The sequence below is a fragment of the Tenrec ecaudatus genome, chromosome 8 (genome assembly GCF_050624435.1).
Source record: "Tenrec ecaudatus isolate mTenEca1 chromosome 8, mTenEca1.hap1, whole genome shotgun sequence".
Classification (NCBI taxonomy): Eukaryota; Metazoa; Chordata; class Mammalia; order Afrosoricida; family Tenrecidae; genus Tenrec; species Tenrec ecaudatus.
The window spans coordinates 117,714,840-117,735,065 of NC_134537.1; the positions used below are offsets into that span (position 1 = coordinate 117,714,840).

Here is a 20,226-nt window from a genome sequence, read left to right on the forward strand (position 1 = left end):
AGAAACCCATATAATTGTGTGCCCACCTTCCCGATATGATCGCTGAAGACAAATGTGTGCATAAGCAAATGTGGTGAAGAAAGCTGATGGTGACCGGCTATCAAAGGATATAGCGTGTGGTTTATTAAAGGCTTGAAGGTAAACAAGCAGCCATCTAGCTCAGAAGCAATAAAGCCCACATGGAAGAAGGGATATCGTCCTCTAGGCTTGGTGGGGCAGGATGCACTCCACTCACTCTTCCTCCCCTTTCATTTGCTCCCATGTGCTCTGATTAGACGTGTCCCTCTCCTGGGGCTGCAGCATCAGTGCGGTCCTCTAAAGTAAATTCTTCGGAGGGGGAAGGGGTCTTCATGTATTCTTGATGTCATCCCACAACTCATCAGGTCTTCAGTCATTAGTGTTCAATACCTCAGATCTGCTTTTGAGTTGGTCTCAAAATCCAAAGTGTATGTACTCAAGGTTGTATTTTGGCTTTTGTGGCCTTGCTTTAGTTTTCTCCAGCTTCAACCTGAACTATGAATGAGCAGTGGATGGTCTGCTCCAAAGTCAGTCTCTGGCCTAGTTTCAGCTGTTGATATTGAGCCTTCCCCATGGTCTTTTCCCATTGATGTTATGGACGGATTTCTGTGTATTTCATTTAGAAAAGTCAGTGTATATCGTCATCTTTTGTGTTGTTAAAATAAGATATTTGTCATGAACAAGTAGCTGTTCTTGCAAAATTCTGTTGTGTGATCTCCAGCTTCATTTCTATCACCAAAACCATATTTTCCAATTACTGTTCCTTCCTCTTTGTTTCCAATGTTTGCATTCCAATCACCAATAATTAATGATGCATCTTGATTTGCATGTTTGATCAATTGCAGACTGAAGGTATTGGCAGAATTCTTTGATCTTCATCACTCGGTTTAGAGGTTGTTGTCAGATTTGAATAATCATGGTAGTGAATGGATTTCCTTTCATTCAGGTAGGTATTATCCTAATACAGGCAGCATTGTACTTTAAGATAGATCTTAAATGTCCTTTTTGACAATGAATGTGATGTCATTCCTCTTGAATGTATCACTCCTGGTATAGTAAATTTCCTAAATTCATACTTTATACATTCTAAATTCCTAGTATGTGTACGTCTATCTAGATAGCTGTTTATCTATAAATTGATGCATTTGAATGGTGGTGCTGGTGAAGAATATTGAAAGTACCATGAACTGCTAAAAGGACAACCCGATTTGGATTGGAAGAAGTTTGGCCAGAGTGCTCCTTAAAGGCAAGGGTGACGAGAGTTTATCTTACATACTTTGAACATGTTGTCAAGAGAGACCAATCCCTGGAGAAGGACATGATGTTTGGTACGGTGGAGGGGTAGTGAGAAAGAGCAAGGAGATGGACTGACACTCTGGCTGAATCAGTTGGCTCAATTATAAGAACAATTGTGAGGATGGTGCAGGACCGGGCAGTGTTTCGTGCTGTATGCCTAAGGTTGCTATGGGTCGGAACTGACTCGATGACACCTAACAACAATCACAACAACAAATATATAGGTACACGCGCGCACACACTCACACACTCTGATAATTCTTGGTGGTACAATAGTTACATTATTCAAATGTTAATCAAAGGGTCAGTTGTTCCATGAGAGAGAGGTGTGGAAAGATGCTACAGTAAATATTTACAGCCTTGGAAACCCTAAAGGGTCTTTCTCCTTTGTCCTATAGCCTCACTGTGAATTGGCATGAACTTGACGGCAATGTGTATGGTTCTATATTCTGTCCAATATGGTATCCACCAGCCACATGCTAGCCCTAAGATCTGAAATGTGACTACGTTTTTTATTTTATTTCATTTCCATAATGGTAATAGGTGACAGTGTTTTCCTTTGAGGACTCAGCCTGCATGTTTTGGGTGGTATGCAAGGTTGGCTTCTTTGTGCACACTTTAAGAAACTAATGGAAATGCCACGGCACCAAATAGTTTGGGTGCTGTAGTCCTCCTTCCCTGTCTTTGCACTGTACCATCCCTTTCTCCTTCTTGATAAATGTTGACATTATTGACTCTTGGATAAATAAGATCTCATCATTCATGTCCCAAGATATTAAAATTTCATGGACTTAAGGATTTTGAACAGACTTTATAAAAAAAAACTGGAAAAAGATTCGAGGTCAATACTTGTTCACTTCACAAGATACCCAAGTCCCTTGTCCTCAGTTGACGGAGACTCATGACCACTCTCGAAGGGGTTTCTGAGGCTGTAAATCTTTACAGGAGCAGACGGCCTCATCTCCTGCAGAGCGGCCGGTGGGTTCACACTGTTTTTACCTTGTGGTGCTCACCTGATGATGCCACCTGGGTGATTTTTACAGGATGCGTATCTGGTAAATGTGTGTTAAATTAAGCCATTATCCAAATCAACAAATATTTACTGAACTAGACTCTTTGGACATGCCAAGAAGATAAAATCTCCGTCATCAAGAAACACGGACTTTCTTGAGGAGATTGGCACAATCTCCTAGATGTATCCTACAATACAAGCATTAAAATCGGGATTACTAGAAAAGAGTGCAATCGCCATCAGAATAATTGTCAGTTCAGTGACGGGTTGGAGTTCCTGAGCAAGAGGATTACCCAAGCAGCGATGATCAAGCAGATATTTTATAAAGCAACTGGTTTGAATGGGATCTTAGAGTGACTAAGCTGCAGATGACACAAAGGATTGAGTTTAATCATTGGACTACAAACTAAGGGTTAGCAGTTGGAACATACTGATGGGCATATGGTGACCTGCTTGGAAAAGGTCACTGCCCTGAAATGGAGCAGTTTTCCTCTACACACCCAGGGTCGCCAAGAGTCAGAATCACTTCAGAGGTAGCTACAAGTTTGGGATGCGTGAAGAGGATGGGCCAGATAAAGGCAGGCTGTTCAGAAGCATAAGGGCTAGCAAAGTAGCATGTCGGAATGAAGAGCTGGTTTTTCCGGTCAAAATAGAGTGTTTGGGGTAAAGTGACATAGGTCAGAACTCTTTGTGATCTTCCATTTTAGATCTCAAATAATCAGAAGGCCTCAAAGCACCTTTTCTTTAGGACTTTAGAGACCAAGAGATATCAATTAAAATCCAATTTTAAAAATCAGAGAACTGCTTTTATTCTGATTTTCAAGAACTATTTATGGTGTGAAAATACACTATAAAATATCATTTGACAAAAGAATGATCTTTTCCTGTAGTTTTGTGTAAGAGTTAAAATGCTAAGTTCAGGATAATAATAAAAGTACTTAGCTATTGATGAGTTAAAGTAAAAATCATAAACCAATCAATGAGCCTATTTCTTCCCAATAAATAAGAGTGCTCAGAGTAGTTTTCAATATGATCCATTTAATTATTTTTAAATCAAGAATTCCAATTAATTTTATCTTCCAGAAGACCACCTTGTTTGTTTTTCCATTTCAAACTTCTTCACTTTAAATTAGGTGCTGTGTTGCTTTTTTTTCCTCTCTCACGCTCTTCCATTCTTTAGCAACACATTCATTTGACAGTTCTCATTTCAATACCTAGTGTCCACTTTGGTTTTCAAAGGCCACTCTGGGCCTTGTTCTGAGGCAGTCCTTAGAGCTCGTTCCTGAAGCATAATACTATTATGGGTGATTCCCTTGTACGTGGGGCCAGAACTGTAGTGAAACTTTAACCAATTGGTATTCTTCTTATTCTCTGAATTATATTACCTGGTGATAAACAAAAACATTCTTTCCTGTGAGACAAGGACACACAGACAAACTTGCCGTTTGCTGAGGAGGTCTAATAAATGAATAAACTCTTTATGAAAAGAAACGTATCTCTTATTGGATGAAAAATTATCATCTTCCTTCCAAGTAGAGCTGAGCACATGGCAAGGCTGACTAAGAGTAGCTTCCTTCCCTGGCTGTTTCATGGAGCTTGTGTGAAGCAGCTGCAGGTCCTCATTTTCATGGAAACAATCCCACACCCTTGTTCGCCCCGAAGAGTTCTCTTCTTCCAACTAAGAACCGTGTCTTTTTTTAATCCATTCATAGACTCATTGGATTTTAAATATTAAAAGATCATTTACTTTGAGCCCCCGTTTTTATGAACTGGTAGGGATCAGATAGAAAAGTGGCAGAAGACTCTATCCACGTATTATCTTCCCTCCCTTGTGCTCATAAGCAAACTCCACTCCGGCAAGAAAAAGCTCTTTTAGCAGGTCTGCTGGTCTTAAGACTCCATACTGTGGCGCAGATAACTTCCTTCGCCTGGCGTGGCCAGCTCCTCCCTCTTCAGATCATGCTTGTTCTTCCTACAAGAACACTGGAAAGGCCAGCTCAGCATTCTCTGAGGCACGTGCTCTCTTTGATCCGCATGTTCTCCTGGAGAGGATATTTCTGTCCCAGCACGCTTGGTGGGGGCGTGTCACAATAATCCGTGACATGCTCACTTGCCCACTGGGCTACGAGGCTCTTGGGTTCACTTCTTCATTTATTCTGGGTCCATCAACAAGCATTGTGCCTCTCAGATAATGGATAATGAATAGCTATTTATAAATAACTGGCTAGAATTTCCCTCCACTGAGTTGGTGACATAGTCTCAGATCTGCTCCTGAGCTAAATGAAATGCATTACTTGAATAATACGTCTGAGCTCTTTCCTGGTTAAGGAGCCCTGGTGACTCTGTAAAGGAGCCCCGGCAGCTTTGTAAGTACACATTAGTCTCCTAACTCAAAGGGCAGCAGCCGGAAACCACCAGGTGCTCTGTGGAGGAAAAAGGAAGCGTTCTCCTTCCATGAACCGTTCCAGTCCAGCACACCCACAGAGGCAGTTCTACCCTGTCCCACAGAGTCACGAAGAGTCACACACAGTTGATGGCAGTGAGTTGGTTGGGTTTGAATGACTCTGCTGGCACAGTGGGTCACGCGGGGAGTCAGGGAGTTGCTAATCGCAAAGCCAGCAGCTTCAACCCACCAGGCCCTCGGAGGGAGAACGCTGAGCCTATTTGAGTCCACAGAGACTTACACTTTCAGAAATCGTGCAGAGGGCCGCTGAGAGTCTGAATTGGCAGTGCTTTGGTGGGGGGTTTTGGGTTGGTTTGTGGTTAACTATTGGGACGAGAAACTAAATTAGCAGATTGCTTGGCTTAAAACTTGTTAGCAATGCAAGTTAAATAAGTTATTGGCTGCAATCGCTCAGATATTAAAGTCAATGTGTGAAAGGAGCCCTAATGTGACAATGGTCAAGCACTAGGTTGCTAACTGAACGGCTGGACTTCGCGCCTGCCCAGTGGTTTCAAGGTAGATAAATTCTGGTAATCTCCTGTGAAGATCCCAGCGCTCCCTGCAGGGGTGCTATGAATGAGAATCAACTTGAAAACCCACAGGAAGGTCATTCAGGTGTCAACTTAGAACAATGCAACCACTGGACTCAAATTTAAAAATGTTTCTCTCATTATAGAAATTGGAAACAGCAAAGAAGTGGATTTCCCTCTGATTTTCACAATAGTAAGATAATAAATTTATGTTGATTCAAGCTTTAAAAAAATTAAAACAGAGTCTCTGATAAAATAAGAGTGCTTCCCTTCCCCATATAAACGCTGAAGACGAATGTGTGCATAAGTAAGTGTGGTGAAGAAGAAGGCTGATGGTGCCCGGCTATTGAGAGATATAGCGTCTGGGGACTTAAAGGCTTGAAAGTAAACAAGCGGCCATCTAGCCCAGAAGCAACAAAGCCCACATGGAAGCAGCACACCAACATGTGTGATCATGAAGGGCCCGAGGGGACAGGTTTCAAGCAACAAAGTAGGGGGGAAAATCATAACAACGTGAATGAGGGGAGTGCATTATGGGAACCCAATGCCCATCTGTAGACAAATGGACATCCCTTGCAGAGGGCTAGTAGGGAGGAGATGAGTCACTCAGGGTTCAGTGTAGCAATAATGAAACTCACAACCTTCCTCTAGTTCTTAAATGCTTCCCCCCCACAACTATCATGATCCCAAGCTTACCTTGCAAACCTGGTTAGACCAGAGGATGCACAGTGGTACAGTAGGGATTTGGAAACACAGGGAATCTAGGACAGATGAACCCCTCAGGACCAACGGTGAGAGTGGCGATACCAGGAGGGAAGGGGGCGTAGAAAGGGGGAACTGATCTCAGGGATCTATATATGGTCTCCTCTCTGGGGGATGGGCAACAGGAAAGGGGGTGAAGGGAGACGCTGGGCAATGTAAGATAATAAATTATTAAGGGTTCACGAGGGAGGAGGGAGTGAGGAGGGAGGGGCAGGGGAAAAAGGAAAATAAGCTGATTGCAGGAACCCAAGCAGAAGGTGAATTTTGAGAATGATGAGGGCAACGAATGTATAAGTGTGCTTTACTCAATTGATGTATGTATGGATTGTGATAAGTGTTGTATGAGCCCCAATAACATGATTTAAAAAAATAAGAGTGCTTCATTATTTTTGCTCTTTGTACAAAGTTTATTCTTCCTCATTTGTTAACTAGATATGATTAGGTTTCAGAATGGTGTATTTACCTTTTGGAATCTCTTGTCACCATGCCCTGGGAAATACTCCTTTACTTGCAAATTCTCCCAGCAATTACTCTAGGGACTAGCTAAGACGGAAGTCCGCTGGGGGCCCAATGGTGAAGCATTCGGCCACTAACCAGAAAGAAGGCCAGCATCGTGAACCCAGCAACCACTCTGCAGGAAGACATGGTGACGTGTGCTTCTGTGAAAGGGTAAAACGTTGGAAACCCCATGGGGCAGTTCTACTCCATCGTACAGGGTCACTGTCGGTAGACGGCAGCATTTGGTTTTGCAAAGATAGAGTCTAAGACTGTAGAGCATCAACTTCTAAGGCACTTCCCAGCATAAGATGCTGAAACTTTAAAACTTAATTTTTCAAGCTGGCTCTATCCTTATCTTCCAGGCCAGTGGTAAAATGGAAATTATTTACTCTGGGAACTCTGACTGCATTACTGATGAATCATTCCTGCTGTGACAGGAGGCCCCAGTCTTGGGTTCCTGTGTGTTCTCTCCATTGCCATCACTGGTTTTATATGTTTATTTAAAATGAGCCAAAGTGGTGCAAACATTTCAGCCCCTTCAGAAAGGCCCTTACCTGTCTGAGAGGGGAGCTCATTAAGCGTGTAGGACAAATTTTTTGGATAAAAAACAAAGCCTACAGACAGCTGGGTATAAGCGAACTCTGTAAGCACATGGGAAGCCAAAAATAAATGCAGTGGGTTGGCAGAGGCTCGGGGCTCAGAAGTTAGTCTTTGAAACTCCTGGGTAAGTCTTAAACTTTCCTGGTAAACTGAAAATATGAATATCAGCCACTCTTTACAGCACGATGTAATAGGTCTCTCAAGCAAAATACAAACAATCTCTAATTTTTCTCCAGCTACTCCAGTTGCTCTATTCATGTTTCACATATGCTGAGAAAAATCTTTAAATTTGCTTTTTAACTTCCTATGAAGGGTTTTACTTGGAACAGAGTCATGAATCTTCATACACGACGCCATTAATCTTTGCTTTCTTTCCTGAAACCTTAAAAAAACCACATTTGTATTTCCATAACTATGGACACAAGAACGTTTTGTCTTCTTCTATATTTTCTCTAAATGCATGCGTTTGTGTTCATACACAGATAATTCTTGTGGGTAGGTGCCATTGTGTCAGTTCCCACTGAGAGTGACCCTATGACCCTACCTGTAACACAATGGAACATTGTCTACCATCTTCACAGACCTTGTGTCTGAACCCATTGTTGCAGCCACGGTGCTGATCTATCTTGGCGAGGGTCTGTCTCTCTTTTTTATTCTCTGTTTGACCAAGCTTGATGTTCTTCTCTGGGAATTGGATAGATAGATAGATAGATAGATAGATAGATAGATAGATAGATAGATAGATAGATAGATAGATAGAAGACATTATGTGCATTCTACAGAGAAATCTGTAAAAATTACATTTTAAACAAATTACCAGATGCTTTGTCTTGACGACTAGCAGCCTATGGTAAAAGCTCTGGGAATAACTGTAAAGATAATGTGTAAAGAATGTTGCCTCAGTCCTCATCCCAGTCACATCTTCACATACTCTCACTTGGAAACCAAAGTCGAGTGCTAACAGGGAGAAAATATCCATACATGCCTGTCCTGATTAGGGCAGGAAGTAACTCTGAAAAATCTCCCAAGAGCTTTCATTACGACTGCACCTGGCTAGTTTGGTAGAGTCCAGATGTTTATAAATTGATGTTAACTTTGGATTGTTATGTGAATCGGAGTGCTAACACTAATCACTGACGTATTGTTTCATCCTCTATCCCCCAGAAGATTTGGGGTGATATATCTTTATACATTGGATTTAATGAGAAACAAAACAAGACAAAACAACAGCAGTTGCCTGGTTACTCTGGCAAAACCCATAAGCAGAAACACTTCCATTTCCTGGTCTTCTCCTTAAACCAACAAAGGAAGCTACCAGATCATTGTTTCAAAGTTATCAATAGAAAAACACCGGTCTTCAAAGATTATGCTGTGCTGGATCTGTGAAAAGTGTTTTCCGTATTGAACACTAACTTACTTTCACTGTACAATAGCATTCAATGAAATAGTAGAGGTCTGGTTCCTTGCAATGTAGTCCTTAAAATGGGCCGAAGCAGCTGCCTCAGCCGCACGGTGCTTCCCCAGCTTGACATAAGCTACCACAATGTGGGACAGCACAGCAAGGAACATTTCCAAATATTCTAAGTGAAGGACACTTGCTTTATTGTATTTTTCTGTTTAAAAATAAGAGTGCGGTCTATTTGAATGAAGTCTTCTCTGTGTACAATGAAAGGCAGGTCGAGGTCGGTGAGGAAGCAATGGTTGGAATGACACCAGCACTTGTACCATATGGACACACTAACTGGATGGGATTGAAAGGTGCTCTTCCTCTGAGACATGAGTTACTATTGGAGCTGGTGTGTCTTTCCCTGTTGCCTAAGGCAGTCGCTCAACCACGTGCAGACAGTTGCTTCCTTGTGTTCAAAGAAGAGATTCCCTTTAAATAGAAGAGCTTGTTTTCTCTCCTTGACCTCCAAACTCAAGGCTGTGGAAAGCGTGTCAGTTAGCAAAGCTGTTCAGGGAGGACATTTGTGTCACAAGATGTTTGACACTGGTAAGTAAAATCAGTAATGATTACCCAAGTCCAGCAAGTTTTGTGGAAATTCAGCACTGTCATCTCTCTGTAACTCAATTTTTCTGGGTAGAAATTCTAGAAGATTTACTTTATAAGTCTAAAATCTCAGTATGTCAGAAGCAAACATGCCTCATTAATACAATTTAATAAATAAAATCACTGTTCAGAAGTCTCTCTAATTCACTAATTGTCATAGCCCAACAACAAACCAGAGCTCAATCCAGTATCTGTGGTTAGTTAATAACGTCTAAGAAAACAGATTGATTATAAAAAGCATTCCTTTGGTTCACTAACGATTTTCAAAAATCTGAGGTTCTTTAACTCCTTGGAAAGCTATTCAAAAACATTAACCAGACTTTAAAAAACCTCCTATCATGTTATTGACACCTCTTGTAATAGAAAGTCAGACAGAAACCTGTGAAAAATCAGCCCCTTTGATAAGCGAAATGTCTGACTTTCCATCCATGTCTGATGCAGTAGCCTGAACTCAGGAGGGAATATAACCTGGTCAACTATTAGCAGAAGCAACATCTGACATCTGTACATAATAATAAAAGAAAGGTCCTGCGAGTTGGAAAGCAACCCTCACCATGTCTCAAAGTGAGTAGACTTCTTAGCATATGTAGGCATGCATGTTATATATATATATGTGTTAATATATAGTCTTAGCATGTGTAGGCATGCATGTACTACATATATTACACGTGCTTTTATTTTTTCCAAAAGGAAAGTCCAACAATAGAAAACATTCTAAGAAAAATGGAAGCAGTGTTTAAGCCGGCTATGTAAGACTTGCCCCTGCACCCGTCATTTTGTCAAACTGTGGGGACTTAGCTGTCGCTGTGGTGCTGGAAACCGTGAAAGCGGTATTGCAAACACTCTCAGGATTATCCATGGCAAACAGCTTTCAGTGGAGCTTTCAGACTGAGAGCAGACTAAATGGAAGAAAGAAGTGGTCCATTTCCGCAGAGTTAGCCCCTGAAAACATTAGCAATCGCAGTGGAACATCGTCAGACAGAGTGACAGACAAGGAGCTCGAGGGTTGGAAGACCCTCAGATCATGATGGATTGACCCCGTGGCTGTGAGGATGGCGCTGGCCTGGGTAATGCTCCCTGCCGTCATCAGGAGTTGGAGCCAATTTGACTGGACTTGATAGCAACACTAACGTGTAAGATTTAAAGGCAAATCTGAAGTGAAGTTACCTAAGTTTTGCGGCTTTAATTCAGAGACCACCCTGTGAAATGCTTTGCACTCAAATTAATGTGGTCATAGCCAAGTCGCAGAACTCAATAAACAAGTAAATAAAAAAACATTCAATAAAATCTGTTTCCAAATATCTGAACCTGAGTAGCCCCTGTGAAGCTTAGCCAGGCCTGGGTGTCTAGAGAAGCTGCTTGTTCTGCCCACAGGAAGGAAACCAGCATGTCCCGGGGAGTGCCTGAAACAGAGGCTAGATAAGGTTGAACACAGTGAGCGGCTCACAACCAGGCACGGGATGGTAAGTCACAAAGATGGGGAGGGAGGGTTGGAGAGAGAATCTGTGAATGAAAAGTCACATTGCAAATATCACGCAGAAGTATCAGGAGATTCTGAGTTCTGAATGATGTCAAGGGAAGAAAGATACACAGACATGAATTTCAGTATGGCCAGAACAGGAGGAAGTGGATCAAGCCTGCGGGGCCACCACCATCGATCAGTTTGTCCTACTGAGGTGACTTGCACGTTTCTTGATTTGATGCCCCAAGTGATACCATGAATATTTCATGGACCACCAAGGCCTCTTAGGGTGGACGGGTCTCAATGGAGCTTCCAGGGTAAGATTAAGATGAAAGGCTCGCTGCTCTACTTCTGAAAATTAGCCAATGAAAACCCTACGGAGAACAACGTAGGAGCGTGGCATTGGAAGGTACTACACGAGCTAAAATCGTGGGCTCTCTTGTACAGAAAATCATTAAGTAGTCTGGGACTGAGCAACGTTTTATTCTGTTGACTCGTTAGCCACTTGCAGTAACAACAAAGGGTGGAAATGAAGAGCGAGATGTGGAAGATGCAGGTGCCGAGTTAGCACAGCAAGGGAGGGTGGGGCACATTAGTGAGCATCATAGCTGGGATATGTAGTGTTTATTATAAGTTGTCTGTGTCCAAAGGTATTAGGAATTGGTAGAGTGCCTTTTGGCTCAAAGGACAGTCACTGGTTTTTCAAGTTGTACTAAAAGCCAAAACTATAAACCTTAAAGTCCCAGATCCCTTTCAGATTTTTACTCACTACCACCTGCAACTTCTGATATTCGTCCTTTAAGAGGAGCAGAAAATAATAGACAGCCATATAGATCAAAGAGATTGCTACTTGGTCCTTCAACTTTTACTTGCTCAAGCCTCACAGTGGTGGGAAGTTGAGTAAGAGTGTTTAAAATGCAAAGCAATCCTGCGAACTTTGTTCACCAGACTTAGCATAAGAACCCAGGGGTGTGCACCAAAGGCCAGCCCTGTCGTTTGTTCTGAAGAGGACTAACAGTTAGCTTGTCCACAACTTGGTGTCAATTAGAAAAAGGTGTTTCCTGAGAAGGCTCCCCTTCCTGGGGTCCCACAAGCCCCTGCTAGTGAACAGTGCTTAGCCAGCAGAGCTAGGGAGATTTCAGCCCCTTCTTCCACAATGTGCAAAACCTTCTTCATAACCTTCTTCCTCAAGGGGGTTCCTTAACCATGATGTGGGAAAACTACATTCATTCAGCATCCCCCACACTTCCCTCGTGAAAACAATCTCTTGAAACCTTATTAAAATGACAGATCCCTGTGCCCTGCCTGGAGTCTACTGAATCAGGCTCATCAAAGGAAGAGATTAAAATTGTACACATGAAAAAAAATATTGAATGGGCAAAGGTTTTATATGCTGTCTACAGCAATTAAAGAAGGATGATCAGGAATTATTTTTAATAAACACGTACCTTGGCCATTCTATCCTCAGAAACGTGTGGGACACACTGATTTATGGGAACTTTACTGGTGCAATCTTTCTCATTCGTATGTTCTCTCCACCTGGTGAAATCAGAGTTATATTTTCACTCCAGCACAGAATACAGACACGATCTTAGACTCAAGCTCACTGTCATGGAGCGGATGCTGACTCAGCAATGCCATAGGATAACAGAACTGTCCCCTGGGAGTTCCTGAGACTGTGACTCTTTCCATGGGGTGTAGAAAAGCATGATAGAGAGGACAATGTGACAGAAGAGATGACTTGGAAAACAGTAAGTTCAAAATGCAGGGAAGCAAGATAACCGAAAATAAATGGCATGTTTTCATTCAAGGGAAAATGGGAAAGATTTATCTGTTTTAGCTTTAATCTACTCCAATGACGGTGCTTGCACCCATGAGGCATCTTTCCAGTGTCCCTGGTGGTGCAAGGGTTAAGTGCCCCACTGCTAACCCAAAGGCTCACGCTTTTAAGCCTGGTCCTCAGCAGGGGAAAGATGTGGCAGCTGTTACTGTAAAAGCTGCAATCCCCAAAGCCTGATGGGCAGCTCGACTCCGACCTATATGGTTACTGTGAGCAGGAATCTTCTTAGCAATGGCTTTTGTTATTGTTGCTTCATTTGCCACATTCAGCAAGGTTATAGATGAACTGAATTTGTGTCATCATCTGTTCATATACTGAAAATTTTAAGTTTGTGTGCTACTCTCAGTTAATTTGACAAAACTTACTCATAAAATTAAATGACATATCAGGACCAGGGGTGTGAGGGGCGATGCTGGGAGAGTGGAGGGTGAGTGGGTTGGAAAGGGGTAACTGATTACAAGGATCCACATGTGACCTCCTCCATGGGAGATGGACCGCAGAGAAGGGGGGGAAGGGAGACTCCGGATAGGGCAAGATATGACAAAATAACAATCTGTGGATTATCAAGGGCTCATGAGGGAGGGGATAAAAAAAGAGGACCTGATGCAGAGGGCTTAAGTGGAGAGCAAATGCTTTGAGAGTGATTAGGGCAAAGAATGTACGGATGTGCTTTATGCAATTGATGTATGTATATGTGTGGATTGTGATAAGAGTTGTATGAGCCCCTAAAAAATGTAAAAAAAGAATTGTACAAGCCCCCAATAAAATGAGTTTTTTTTAAAAGTTGTAAGAGTCCCAATAAAATGACCTTTTAATTAAAATTTTTTAAAAGAAAAAAAATTAAATGACATATCTCACTGCTTTCCCTTTGAACACATTAATTCAGTAGGAAACAAAGGTAGTCTGAGTAAAATTACTCTAATTCGGTCTCTGGGCGGGGGCTCAGTGATTTGGTCGTCATGGAGGCAGCCTTGACGGAGGAGCTGGACAAGGAGGAGCGGCTGGTGAGAAGGCGTCGCAAAGAGAAGGAGGTGCTCCAAGCCAAAATCCAGGGTATGAAGAATGCTGTACCCAAGAATGACAAAAAGAGGAGGAAGCAACTCATTGAAGATGTCGCTAAGTTGGAAGCAGAGATGGAACAGAAGCACAGGGAGGAACTGGAGCAATTGAGGTTGACATCTAAGGAGAATAAAATAGATTCTGTTGCTGTTAACATTTCAAACGTGGTTCCTGAGACTCAGCAGCAGCCTCGGATATCAAAAGCACAAAAGAGACGGGAAAAGAAAGCTGCATTGGAAAAAGCGGGAAGAAAGGATAGTCGAAGCTGAAATTGAGAACCTATCTGGAGCCAGACACGTAGAAAGTCAAAAACTTGCCCAAATGGTGGCAGCCAGGCAGTTGGGGCACTGCGTGTATCAAGCCATTGAAGATCAGCCGAAGGAACAGGATAGCGCTGTAACTGTGGCGGCCTTAAGATGCCCAACTGCTGAGTACATGCAAAGCCACGTGGAAGACTTTCCGCCATTTTGAACAAATCCTAATACAGGAGATATTTATAGATTAGAAGATTTTGGAAAATACTGTGATGATGTTGTCGACATAGCTGCATGGGGAGGTCAGCTTGAGCTAAGAGCGGTGTCTCACATTTTACAAGCACGAATAGAAGTAATATACGCCGATTCCCCTCCGATTATAGTTGGTGAAGAATATAAAAAAGCCATTAATGCTTGTATATATGAGACGTGCATATGGCTTGGGAGAACATTACAATTCTGTTACACGGTTGATGAACACAGCTACGGAGAATTGCAGCTAGTTTACAAATGTTGCACATTTGTGCTTTGGTACAGTGTGCTCAGCTGAGTATTCCTAGCGAGCACTGGTTTGATCTACATGTCACTGAAAATATAACAACCTTAAATGCGTTTTATGGCAAAGGTCCTAACAAATTCTTCACAAATGTGTCAGAATGTACCATTATCTCTTACAGGTGTTTTTAAAACTAAGATCCATTGCAGAAGACATCATTCATAGACCAAGAAGACACTATACCATTCTCATGGATATTTCCATTGATAAAAAGACTCTGGACATTCACCTCTGTGTTGGAATGCATTTTATTTTTTCCCCCAAAATTACCAAAAGCCATTTAGGGAACCATTTCCGTGCAGTTTTTCTTGAAGAAGTGAATTGACTTCCTCTCTTTGTCACTGTCCGTCATGTGAGGGTAGAGATGAGAGATTTCATGGTGATGACTCAGACTGACTGCAGTGACCGTGGTGCATGTGGAGCCAGCGCCACGGAACCTTCTATTTAACCCCGTCAGTGTGCAGTGTAAGGAGCTATTTTTATTTTTTAAAACATTTTATTAGGGGCTCATACAACTCTTATCACAATCCATACATATACATACATCAATTGTATAAAGCACATCCGCACATTCCCTGCCCCAATCATTCTCAAAGCATTTGCTCTCTGCTTAAGCCTTTTGCATCAGGTCCTCTTTTTTTTTCCCCCTCCCTCCCCACTCCCCTCTCCCCTCTCCCTCATGTGCCCTTGGTAATTTAGGGAGCTATTTTTATTTTTTAGGGAGCTATTTTTAATACTTAAGAATTTCCATAGTTTTCTTCTGTTGGCAATTAGGTGTTGAGTTTGAAGAAATGATACAAATTCAAAGGCAAGTAGATATTCTCCATATTATACCTCTGAAAAGCATTATTGATTAGTTTTTATTCGAGTGTAACTTAAAAACAACACCCAACAGATTCTATTTTATTACCATATATACTCGAGTATAAGCCGACCTGAATATCAGCTGAGGCACCACAAAAACATTTCAGCATTAAAAATGTGCTTAAAAACTCAGCTAAGAAGACAAATGGGTGCATAAGCAAATGTGGTGAAGAAAGCTGATGGTGCCCGGCTATCAAAAGAGATAGTGTCTGGGGTCTTAAAGGCTTGAAGGTGAACAAGCGGCCATCTAGCTCAGAAGCAAAAAAGCCCACATGGAAGAAGCACACCGGCCAGTGCGATCACGAGGTGCCAAGGGACCAGGTATAAGGCATCATGCAAAAAAAACAACAACGATATAAGTGTGTGTATATATGTGTATATGTATATGTATATATATATGATATTAAATGAAGGGGGAAGTGCAGAGTGGAGACCCAAGGCCCAAGTGTCGGCCAATGGAGATCCCCTCATAGAGGGGTTTAGGAGAGGAGATGGGTTAATTAGGGTGCGAGGTAGTACCGAAGAAGAACACAGCTTTCCCCCAGATCCTGGATGCTTCCTCCCCCCAACTACCATGATCCGAATTCTACCTTGCAGGACTGGATAGGGCAGAGGCTGTACACTGGTACATATGAGGGCTGGAGGTACAGGGAATCCAGGGTGGATGATACCTTCAGGACCAAGGGTGTGAGGGGTGATGCTGGGAGAGTGGAGGGTGAGTGGGTTGGAAGGGGGGAACTGATTACAAGGATCCACATGTGACCTCTTCCCTGGGAGAGGGACAGCAGAGAAGGGGGGAAGGGAGACTCCGGATAGGGCAAGATATGACAAAATAACGAGGTATAAATTACCAAGGGCACATGAGGGAGGGGGGAAAGGGGAGGGAGGGAAAAAAAAAAGAGGACCTGATGCAAGGGGCTTAAGTGGAGAGCAAATGCTTTGAGAATGATTGGGGCAGGGAATGTATGGATGTGCTTTATACAATTGATGTATGTATATGTATGGATGGTGATAAGAGTTGTATGGGTCCCTAATAAAATGTAAAAAAAGAAAAGAGGAGAAAAAATGATTAGGGCAGGGACTGTACAGATGTGCTTTATACAATTGATGTATGTATATGTATGAACTGTGATAAGAATTGTATGAGCCCCTAATAAATTGTTAAAATTTTAAAAAAATTTTAAAAAAAAGATTTAAAAAAATGATTAGGGCAAAGAATGTACAGATGTGTTTTATACAATTGATGTATGTATATGTATGGATTGTGATAAGAGTTTTATGAGCCCCTAATAAAATGTTTTTTAATAAATAAAAATTAAAAAACTCAGCTAATACACGAGTATATACAGTATTTATTCTCTGTTCTTTTTTAAATTTCAGGCTGGAATTCCTATGGAAATCTTTCTTATCTCCACAAATGCACATTTTTATCTTCTTTGCATGTCTTCCTATCTCTGCTTGGCTGGTTTGCTCGTCTTGTAGCCTTTTCCACTACGAAACAGTTGGGCCCTCCTTCATTTGCTCCCTTGTAAACGTTGAGGGAGTAGCAGTGGTAAAAGGGTCAAGATCAGTCACATTTATTTCTGATTTTTCCTTTCCATTTCACCTTACAACTCTCATCTTTTTGCCTCATTCTCTAGGGTTAGAACACTTTTGTTAGATTTATTAAAATCACTTTCCCTTTAACTCAGATATTTGGGAATTTCGATGTTGCATGTGTGGATCAAGTTGAAAGTTACTGTTTGAGAATCAGCAATTATAGAATAAAGTCAGTGTGTAGTCGTTGTAGGGTGACTGGTTTTATCCAGATCCAGCTTCAGGCTGCTCCTTACAGTATTCTCTCCAAGAAGCGAGTAGCCATATGTGCAAACCGTGTCTGACCATTTGTTATGTAAGGGAGTATTGTCTGTGCAAATGAGCCCCTTTGGGTTTGATCTATTTTTACCCAAATCGGAAGTATATCTGGTAAGATTTATTATCAAGTTTATATTTTTTGAGTTTTGCTTCCATAAGTACAGCTGCTTTTTGTAAGTGAACATTGGGTATATGTGTAATATATAAACGGGGATGTCAGTCTCACGTGGCCTGCAGGTAACAACTCTGGGAGCCTGGTCGACTGGGAGACGAGTGTAGGTCAGGCTTGCCTTCAGGTACACCAACTCAAAGGCTTGAGAGCATCCTGCCTGCCAAGCTTCCTTTATTCTGAAGATGGTCTGTTTAGGGATCCTTGCTTTGAATGCGTTAGGGATCAGAAATTTATAAAAAGTATGAAAATACTAAGTGCTATGGTTTTATTTTGAAGTCATCTGTTACTTTAAAAGTAAAATACAATGAAACTTTAAGAAGTTCATGGAAAATGGGATTATTTAAAAACTTAAGTTTTAGGAGCCCTGTTGTATAAGAATCAGGAAGTTCCATAAAGATACTCTGAAAGCTAGTTACTAAGAATTCCTCTTCATCTAAAGTATTCTAAAATAACTGACTGGCACTTTTTATTTTTAATGAACTGAGTGGAATTTTTCCTGATTATGAATTTTTTTTAATTATTTTTAATTGAAATTACCAGTTTGGTTATTTGTATGATTTCTTGTATGCTGGCTTCTGGTTTTTCATAAAACTTCAGATAAACAACATATCAGCTCTAGTGTAAACTTGAAGTCTTTAGGAATGGCAGACATTAAGTGGAGAGCAAATGCTTTGAGAACGATTGGGGCAGGGAATGTGTGGATGTGATTTATGCAATTAATGTATGTATATGTATGGATTGTGATAAGAGCTGTATGAGTCCCTAATAAAATGTAAAAAAAGAAGAAAAAGAATGGCAGACATTAATGTAGAAGCAGCATATATTAGTCTAGTTTGCTGTGCGATGATGATCTAATGGAAGTTTCATAACTTTCTTTTGTCCTCAGAAAAGTATATGTCAGTTCTGCAGTATGTGTTTAGCCAAGAATTTTATCCACTTTAATATGTTTACAACTTATATAAAGCAAAAAGATGTATAATTATAGTGAGTAAAATAATAGTTTTGTTCATATTATCTGACATTTGCCAAAAAAGAATAAAAGATATATGAATTAAATTTTTTAACTTCGGTCTCTGATTTAAGTATTCGTAGTTTCAAACATCTTAAGACAGAGTATCATAGCTGTTGATAAAATGCATGCTGTAGAGGCGTGGTTACACACGGGTTGCTACCGCCAAAGTTAGCAGGCTGAAAGCACACGCTACTCCTCATGAAGAAGACAAAGATTTCTACTCTCATCAAGAGTCAGTCTCTGAAACTCACAGGGACAGTTCTACCCTGACCTACAGGGTCACTAGGAGTCAGCATCAACTTGATGGCCGTCAGTTCGAGTGTGCCCTTTTTTGGCTTGTTGGTGAGCCTATCTGTATAATGTACAACGTTGCAAGATCAAAGACAGAACACATGTTGCTTAAAATTGTAATGCTCAGCAGTGTCTTATTTGTCTAAAAAATCAGTGATTAAAATCCCCGTTCTTATCACCTATGAAGGCTTGGTTTTCCTCTTAAATGTGTTCTGAGCACGAACTGGATTCCAAGTCAATTTGCGATGCGGTTGAGTTGATTCTGATTCACCGCAACCATACAGAGTGTAATCGAACGTCCCCCTTAACATGGTCAGGTTCACAACTGTTCAGAGAAGCAGATTGCCACGTGCTCCTCCCGCCGAGTGCCTGGTGGGTTGGACCTTTCAGCTGGCAGCTGAGCTGCTTGATCACTGTACCAGTAAGACTCCTGGAACTGTGCGAGCAATGGACACATGGCTCAAATCGGAGTTGGGATCGCTTTTGGATCTTCCTGGCTCAGAAGTGTAACCAGCAGGGCTTGGAAACCATCAGTCCCATGGTGAGTGACAGTCTCAGAAACTCACAGGGGCAGTGTTACTCTGTTCTAGAGGATCACTGTGAGTCAGCATCCGCTTGAGGGCAGTGAGCGGGTTAAAGCCATCAAGATATAGGAAAGTAATATTTCAAAATGGACATATTAGTTTAGAAACACCCCGCACCCATGCACTGCCACAGATCTGAACCTGACACATAGTGACTCTGGACGGGGTTCCCGAGGCTGTATCTCTGTATGGAGGCAGCTAGCCTCGCCTTTCTTCTGATGAACCACTGGTCGGTATGAACCGCCGACCTCGTGGTTAACAGTCCAGTGCCTACCAATGTGTTGTTGTCGACACGCTAACCATTATTATTGGCTTAAACGCAAGGAAAATGTAAACTTAAGATTTAAATATCATAGGTTTTTGTAAGAGGTTTGACTGTTTTTGCTTTGTTTTGTGTCTATGCCTTTGGCTCTTCGGCACTTGCAGACTGAAATAGAAAAGTATGAAACAGAACAAAACAAAAAGTGTGACCGACTGGAGTTCTTGATTAGTTGATGGTCTAGTGACCACTCATAAGCAGGCCTGTGGATCTGGTTGACATCCTCAGGTCGTGTGTTCTTCCAGCAGGCTTAACAAAATTGATTCCGCATGAATGTAGATGGCCAGTTCTACATTTTCTTTGGAAGGGTGGTAGCCGTTCTAGTGAATATCTGCTTTTAAAAAAAGAGATGAGCATGAAAAAAACACATGGAAAAAACAGTCTAGTCAACAGGTGTGCTTTTCACAGAGACAGAATCCTCGGTGGGCAGCACAACTGTCTGACTAAAAGCCAAAAGTCTGAGTCACCAGACTCAGTTTATGGAAACTGGGTATCACAGAGACTGGAGACGCTGGAAAAGTCCCCAGCGACGGCTCCAAGAGTGTGGTGTTAAGAGCCTCGTGGCCATGATGTTGTGAAGCTGCTGAAAATGGGGAATCGAAGGAGAACTTGCTTCTCCCAATAATCAGCAGCAGTTTTGTTTACATTGAGATCAGTGTTTCAGGAAGGCGATTTTCAGCCCCTCACTACACTCAACTGGAAAACGAAGAGCAGATTTTCTAGCGCGCTTCTACGGTATTGATTTAACGT

At 41.7% G+C, this 20,226-nt stretch overlaps 1 pseudogene; it reads left to right on the forward strand.

Moving 5' to 3' along the window:
* The first annotated feature begins 13,467 nt into the window (after positions 1–13,467).
* LOC142454462 (deubiquitinase OTUD6B pseudogene) lies at positions 13,468–14,355 on the forward strand (annotated as a pseudogene).
* The last annotated feature ends 5,871 nt before the right edge of the window (positions 14,356–20,226 follow it).